Here is a 6,234-nt window from a genome sequence, read left to right as displayed (position 1 = left end):
CATTTTTGGTCCCTCAAAGTTGACTTTTGGTCATGCTTCATACCCAATCCAAATTTGGCTTTGATTTAAACACTTCTAACATACTTAATTAGGTCACAAATGACCATTTTTCACTTCACATTAGGTCAAAGACACCATTTACAAGTTTTTCACATTTTTGTCTCTATACCCTAATGTCCAAAACCCTAATTCATAATTTCCTTGCATTTAGCTAATTCAAGCCTTTAATCACAAACATTTAACTACCTAAAGTTCATATCACCATCTAAGTTAATCAAATCATGCAATAACATCCCCATATAAATGCTGGCCGAAAATCATTCATGGTCCCTCAACAAATTTATATTTCATTTTAAGCATATTTCTAAGTTAACTAAGTTATAAACACAAGTAATAAACTCATTTGTAACTTAAATCACTAACCTTTGTGTGGCAACTTCTAACTCCCCTTTTCTCCAATTTTCTTTCTTTTTTTCTTCTTTCTTTGATGACCAATCTTCTTCTCAAGTGATTAAATCAAGTTTTTATAAAGCAATTATGGGAGAAGTTGAGGTTTAGTAAGGATTTCAAAGCTTGAGTGCAAGCTTTAATGGAGGACATTCATGGAGAGGTGAGGGAGAGAGTGAGGCGGCATGGGAGAAAGGAAGAAGACCAAATGACTTTTTTTTTTATTTTCCCTTCTTTTATTTATTTTATCTTATGGAAGACCAAAAAAAAAAATCTAATTAAATGAATTTATTAATTATACTATTTATGGCATCATGCATGATGTCATGCATGATGTCATCTCCCTGCACCTTTTTTTTTCTATTTATTTTTCTATTAGTTCCCAAGGAATGCAATCTCATCCAACCAGAAGTCACACTTGGATAACTTAGCATACAGCTTCTTTTCTTTCAGGGTTTGCAGAACAATCCTCAAATGCTCATCATGTTCTTCCCTGGTCTTGGAATACACCAAAATGTCATCAATAAAGACCACTACGAACCGATCTAAGTGTGGATGAAAGATACGGTTCATAAGGTCTATGAATGCCGCTGGTGCATTTGTTAAGCCAAAGGGCATCACCAGAAACTCATAATGCCCATACGGGTCTGAATGCGATCTTTAGCACATCTGCATCCTTCACCCTCAATCGATGATACCACGATGCGAGATCAATCTTGGAAAATACTCTGCTCCCTTCAAGCGATCAAGCAGATCATCAATTCTAGGCAACGGATATTTATTCTTCACGATCACTTTATTCAACTGCCAGTGTCGATGCATAGTCTCAAAGTCCCATCCTTCTTTTTCACAAACAGACCGGAGCTCCCCATGGTGACACAGCGTATGAACCCCTTATCAAGCAACTCTTGCAACGAGTTTTCAACTCCCTCAATTCGATGGGTGCCATCCTATAAGGAGCAATGGAAATGGGTCTTTGTGCAGCGGTGTCTCAATAGCAAATTCAACTTCCCTTTCTGGTGGCAAACCAGGTAACTCTTCAGGAAATACCTCTGGGAAGTCTCTCACTGTGGGTATGTCACTCAGGTTTGGCTTAGCCTGCCTAGTATCCACCACATGAGCTAGGTAGGCTTCACAGCCTTTTCTCATCATTCTTCTTGCAACTGTGGCTGAGATGACATTGGACAAGAAATCTGTCCTTTCCCCCACAACTGTGATCTCATTACCCTCTGAAGTTTTTAGAGAAATTCTCTTCAATTTGCAATCAACTATTGCCTGATGACGTGACAACCAGTCCATTCCCAAAATCACGTCAAACTCATGGAAAGGCAACTCAATCAGGTCTGCCAAGAATTCATACCCCTGAATCCTTAAAGGGCAACCCTTGTACACTTTGTTCACTACCACACTGTGGCCCAATGGATTAGTGACCAGAATATCTTGGTCACTCTCCCCTACCAATATCCCCCTTTCTACGGGTAGGTTGATGCAGATGTATGAATGAGTGGATCCTGGATCCACCAATGCATGCACAGGTGTAGTGTAGAGGGAGAACGTACCCCTGATGACGTCCGGGGCATCTTGCTCCTCCTGAGCTCTCAAGGCATAATTTCTGGCAGGTGGTCTATTATCTGGCCTCTCTGCTGGCTCAGATGCGAGCCTCGAGATGGTCCCCACGGATTTACGGACCTTCTACCCCTTGGTGGTGCAGGAGCAGGTCTGTCTGCTTGTGTTGGAGCAGCTGTAGTTGTTCTGCGTGGACAGTTCTTCAACTGATGCTCTGTTGACCCACATCTCAAGCAGGCACCAGTTACTCTCCAACACTCCCCCTTATGCCATTTTTGACAGTGTGGACATGCAGAAGATGCCGGGCTGGTCCCTCACCCCATCCCTGGAGAGCTGCCCACTGATGGTGTGGACTGACCTCTCCTAGGGGTGAACTGTGGCCTGGGCCCCTGAGACTGACCCTGGCCCTGTGGCTGACCCGAACTCTGTGCAGGAGGACCCTTAAACTTCTTCCCTGATGCAGGAGCTGAACTAGGCCCGACCAGTCCTCTTCTTGTCTCTCTCTTCTAGTCCACTCACTAATTCTCACTTTTTCAACCTTTATGGCAGCTTCCACTAACTTGGTAAATTCGGTGATTCCCAAGGCAGTGAGCTGGATCTTGATGTTATCATTTAGTCCCTCTTCAAATCTCTTGCATCTTTCAGCTTCATTTGGGACTATCTCCCTTCCGTAGCGGCTTAATCGGACGAATTCTTTCTCATATTCGGCCACTGACATTTGTCTCTGCCTCAGGTTAATAAATTCCCTTCTTCTCTCTTCTAGGTATACAGTACCCACATACTTCTTCTTGAATTCCGAGAAAGAAATCCCAAATTCTGACTTGCACTTCACTAGACACGTTGTCCCACCATTCATAAGCATCGTCTTGTAGTAAAGAGATGGCGGCTTCGTGTTTTGCTCTGGAGTGCGGTGAAGTTGTTTTAGTACTCTGCTGTTCTATTCAACCAATTCTCTACATGAGTCATCTTCTCTCTTACCATAGAAATCCACGCCCCAAATTTTCTTAACCTTTCAGTGTGATTTACTGTGGAGCTGGTGGTGGTGGTGGTGGTCTTTGGCATTACCCGACCATTTGTCTAAAGAAGTCGGCCATTTGTTAGAACATGGCTGTGGAGGCCGAGCAGCTCTGCTTGGAGCGGGCGATTCTCTCATGCCCCCAGTCTCAGCTGCTGCATGTGGAGCATGACTCTCCACTTCCTCCTCGACTGCCCTCTGCGATGAAGGGTCCATATCCTATTTAACAAAGACAAACAGATCTGCGTTAGTGTCACCTCGACTCTTACAAATGCAATGCATGGTATGGACTCAATCTAGGCCCGAACGCCTAAACCGTGCTCGATACCACTAAATGTGACACCCTTACCCGTGTACGATATGCGAGTAAGTAATGCCACACGGTGTACCAGCACACTCTAATATTCCTCAATTAATTTATATCATACTTTTGCATATAATTTATGAAATACAATTTGTTTAAGCCATTTATCAAAAGTATTATTCATTTAAGGTTCCGAAAATTTTAAAGAAGATCCGGCGGAGTACCGGCTAAAAATGGAGAAAAACCGTTCTTCGGAACCTGTTAGAAACACTTCCAATAAACAAATTCATTCATTCTCAACTTCAATATCATCACAAAACTCAATATCAAGGTTTCAACAATTTTTCAGTTTCAGGTTTCAACAACCTTTTCATTTCTCAACATCCATTTCTCATATACAAGCAATAAATACATGCTTAAATCTTGCATTCATAGTCATAACTTTCATTATTTACATAACCATCAAAATATATTACATGAGTTCAAATACATATGAGAAAATACAAATCTGCTACAAAATATCAAAATGACAAAATGACACCTAGTGCCCTACCGATGCACTGCAGGTAGTGAGGTGACACGGACACTGAGCAGAACTGTCAGATGGACTCACCCAGTCTGTGGTCTACTGGGCTCACGATCGGGATCTCCAGTACCTACGCATGGCAAAAGCAACGCGCTAAGCAATAATGCTTAGTGGTGCAATAATATAATAGAAGAAAATAGCAAGAAAATAAATGTATAGTGAATGTATATGATTCATTTGTTTAGTATGGTTATATATACATTAATTCAGTAACTTGGTTCATTTCATTCATTTGGTTGCCCAAGTAACCTACACTAGACAGTGGGTGGATAACAGGTAAAGCGCCTTTGGGTACCTAGTACCTCGGGCCGTCACACCATCGGTCACATATGTATCTCCTGTGTGCAGAGCGGCTAACAAAGTGTAAATAATATCAGGCACAAGGCTAAGTCTCAATACAAAGTCAGAATGGCTAAAAGCCATGAAATCACAGAATGGCATTTTTGCCATGTGCAGTACTGCTAACTGAACCCTATTGGCATGCCAAACTATCCAAACCAATCTTGTTAGGTATACTAGGGCATTTGAAACTCTTAAATTTGTCAATTTGTGAATTTCAACTTTTTTGGTGTCACTATTCATCATTGGTCAACAAAAATGTTGACTTTTGAAATAAAAATGTGTACATTGCCTTTGGCACTCCCAACATACCACATTTGGTGTTTAAAACTTGTTGGCATTAAGTGTTAATACCATTTTAAAGTGTAACCCACACAAGCAGAAAATTTCAGTTTTGGTGAGTCAACTTCACTGTTCCATTGGACACTGTTACTGTGGGAATTTGAAGAAATGTAAAACATGAAAGTTGTTCCTTATTTTGTCTAGTTGAATTTCCTTTTTTGAATCACTCCATTTGGAGTTTTGTAGCTCCAGATATGGCTCAAAAACCCAAGCTGTCCGGATATGCAGTCTGCAGAAATTTACCATATCTACAGTGCATGAACAGTGACTTGAGTCACTTGGTTGAATGGGTTCTGGCCATAATTTCGGGTAGGTTCCTTCATGAAAGTTGTTTGTCTATGTCTTAACTTGTTGCTGTAAAAATTTCAGACCAATTGACCAAATCTACAGTGACGTATGGCCAAATGAACAGTTACTGTTCATTTGGTCAAATTCTGCAGAGGCAGTTTCAGGGTTCCGGATTGTGGCTGAGTTTTGACCCTTTGGCTTTGGTCTTTTGGGCATGGTTTCTTCAGCAAAAATGTGCCATTATAAGCCTAGTTTCATGTCCAATTGGCCAAACATCAATTGGACAAGAACAGCCCAAGTTATGGCAGTGCAAAGGGACTGAAATTTCAGTCCCTATGCTGCTGTCCATAGGGCAGTTTATACTTTCACTTTACCATCCCATTTTTCAGTTCTAATTAGGGTCAACCTACATAAAATGGTCACTAATTGACCATTAAAAAGTCCTCTAACCATTTCCAAAGCTAAGTCACCATTTCACCTTCCCAAATCCTAATGTTCAACTAAATTTACTCATAAACCTTGTCTAACATACTTAGTTCAATCTTCATGCATTTTAATACCTTAACCATGATTTTCAACCACTCTAAGTTTGTTAAACAATCAAACTCAATCTCCCATAGGGCTGCCAAAAATTGAAAATGCCCTTAACACATGTAATTTATTTCAATTTCTTAAAATCTCTTTGCTCAAAATGATGTTTTAACTAAAATTAAAAGAGGGAGAACAAAAGTGTAGCACTAACCTTAATTTAGCCAAGTCTCTTTCTTGCCAACTTCAAGATTCTTGCTTCCTTTTTACTTCCAAGCACTCTAGCTAGGGTAGATATTCAGTTTTTATGAAGCTAATTATGGGAAATATGGTGAGATTTTAAGGAAATTTAAGCTTAAAGTGAGTAACAATGGTGGAAGGCTTTGGGAAAGAAAGGGCTACGGCTGAAATGAGGAAGAAGCTGCTGGAATTTGTGGTTATTTAGTCTTCATTTTGTCTTTTTATTTATTAGTCAATTGATGGCTTAATTTGTGATTGGTCAAAATTTTTAAATGATGTCATTTTTGCTTTATTTTGGATTTTCTTTTTCTTTTCTTTCACTACTCATTTCAAATTTAATTTCTAGCAATGTTTCTTCATATTTTATGTTATATTAATTATTTACTCAACTGGACAAGTCGGCCAAAAATCACCTCGGAAGGCGAAATGACCAAAATGCCCTCCGTTTGGCTTAACGGGTCAAAATTATGCATCTGGATTGAAAAATTTTTCTAGGTATTTTCTTGGCATTCTAATGCCATAGGGACCTCAATAACCCTTCTCTGGAGTCTCAAAAATTATTTTATAATTTTTCCCTCG

General features: G+C 40.0%; 1 long non-coding RNA gene across 1 annotated transcript; it reads right to left on the bottom strand.

Moving 5' to 3' along the window:
• Positions 1-3,658: 3,658 nt before the first annotated feature.
• On the bottom strand, positions 3,659-5,976 carry LOC131183132 (uncharacterized). Its single transcript, XR_009140390.1, has 2 exons — positions 5,630-5,976; positions 3,659-3,988 (listed from the first exon to the last, which is right to left on the bottom strand). It is a non-coding gene; the product is annotated as an uncharacterized LOC131183132 (long non-coding RNA).
• Between the last annotated feature and the right edge of the window lie 258 nt (positions 5,977-6,234).

Source organism: Hevea brasiliensis, chromosome 1, assembly GCF_030052815.1.
Source record: "Hevea brasiliensis isolate MT/VB/25A 57/8 chromosome 1, ASM3005281v1, whole genome shotgun sequence".
NCBI classification, from domain to species: Eukaryota; Viridiplantae; Streptophyta; class Magnoliopsida; order Malpighiales; family Euphorbiaceae; genus Hevea; species Hevea brasiliensis.
Note: the sequence above shows the minus strand (reverse complement) of the source record. Positions and strands in the feature narration are given on the sequence as shown.